This window comes from Tupaia chinensis, unplaced genomic scaffold, assembly GCF_000334495.1.
Source record: "Tupaia chinensis unplaced genomic scaffold, TupChi_1.0 Scaffold000248_2, whole genome shotgun sequence".
Taxonomy (NCBI): Eukaryota; Metazoa; Chordata; class Mammalia; order Scandentia; family Tupaiidae; genus Tupaia; species Tupaia belangeri.
The window spans coordinates 1,217,211-1,219,287 of NW_006159727.1; positions in this window are offsets into that span (position 1 = coordinate 1,217,211).

Consider the following 2,077-nt stretch of genomic DNA (forward strand, 5'->3'; position numbering starts at 1 on the left):
CCCAGGCCTGCTTAGACATCCCCCGAAGAGCTTCCCCCTCCGTAGCCAGCCAGAAAAGCAGGCTCTGCAGGTACCAATCTCGCTGCAGAAAGGGCCTCTGTGTGACTCGGGCACGCACTTGGAGCAGCCGCCGCCGTATCTGGAGCGGTTTCCCATCTGCCTCTCCCGCAGCCGGATCGTCCTGGTGCACAGGACTTAGCTTGTTTCGGGAGCAGAGCTGTGCGCTGGAGGCAGGCCCAGCGAATGCAACGCTCTGGGCCTTGTGTGTTCTTAATGACCCATGACAGAGTCCTCTGAGGTGAAAAACAAAACCCTACACCCCTTTAACCCTTTCCGCGCCCACCGTGGCCTGGGAGATTTCTTAATCCTGCCCTGGCAGCCGGCAGTCGCCCTGGATTTCAGTCTCACCAAGCTGAAACATCACTCTGGCCTCCCGCCAAGGCCAGCGGGGTGGGGAGGGAGGGACACCTCTAGAGGACTGCAAGGGCTTGAGGTGGGAACTGCAGACCCCAGAAAAGCGAGGACAAAATTCTGAGTAGGAATGCATTTTTCTAAAGGCAGAGTTCCTAAGGGGATGGGAGGCAGTCCTGGAACTTAGTATCTACCTACCAGCCATTTGACCTTGCTGGGGTCTGCTCTCTGAGCCTAGCTTCATTATCACAAAGAACGAGGATACCCCAAGGTGGTAGTTGTGATTAAAACCATGAGATAATGCTTTAATATTTGTAAACCGTACCGGCTTCTAAGAAGATAAATTATTAATGATGCCAAAGACGGCTGTATGTGTGTGTGTGCGCGCATGTATCTGTGAGTTGCTGGCGTGGGGGGAAGTGTGGGTGTCATTGAGATTATTCTCGTTGTTCGGAACCCGCTCGTTTCTTTCTGTCTCCAGACTAAGGGGGATTGATCTGGAATGGTGCCCCTCCCCTTTGAGAACTGGGCAGCCTGGTTGGTGAGAGGGTGAGCAGCTGGGCAGCAGACGCTTCTTGCTCAAGCTCCACCAGTCCTCAGAAGACCTATGACCTCCTTGGGCACATAGTAGTTACCTGCACACAGTAGGTACTCAATACATCTTTGTGGACTAATCAGCTGAATGGCTGGGTAGCTTCGTGGTCTTGAGGAGTCCTGCCTCCCCTGTGTCCTTGCAAATAGAAAAGGCCTCCATTCCCTTTCCAACTTGAATGTATTTGTCTTCTCTGGGGGTGGAGACCCTTCAGCCGCCACATCCTTTCGGATACAGTATCTACTTTGGAAGAGTTCAAAGAGGAAGACCAGAATGCAGAGTGTGAAGCATCCCTGTAGAGATGAGGACAGAGGAGGTGATGGTTCATTCTCTTCATCCACACACTAAAAAACGCAACTGGAGAGAAGCTTGGCCGAGGTCATGACACCAGGACAATAGCCAGGGCATCTCCCCGTTCTACCCGTTTGCCTCTACATGAAGGGACTGTGGCAGCCATGGGAGGGCACTACCCAGACCTCCCTTTGACAGAGAAGTTCTGGGAGAAGTGTGGTTGGCTGGCAGGCTCCACCTACTGCACCACTGGGTACCCCTACCTCATTCCTGCAGAGGCCACCCTCTCCCCAGGCCGTTCCTACCCTAGGACTGAAGACTGAACATGGTGGGTGGGGGAACGAGAGCCGGACCACTCCTGCCTGACTTGGGGCCTCTCAGATGGGCAGTCTTTGCTCCGGGGGTCCCTCTTGGCCAGAACTTTGCTGCTGTGTGTGAGGCTCTTCCTACCCCTCCCTTCCTTCCTTTTGGTCTTCACAGTCAGACCTGCCTCCTTGCTCTACCTGCCCCCTCCTGCTCCCTCTCCCTTTATCTCTTCTTTTCTTCTTTTTTTTTCTTTTTGAGAGGTTTTTGCTATAGGGCGTGTGCGCTGCTCGCCAGAAGGACAGAGAGAGACAGAGAGACAGAAAGCGAGAAATCACCCCCCAGCCCCCAGGGGGAATGGCCACACCACAATCCCTTCTCCTCCATTTTCCTCTCGGGATCTTGGGCATGCACGCACATGCGCCCGGCGTGAGTTTAAGCCACCGGTTCCGGGACTTGAACCGCGGTCGACTATGTGGG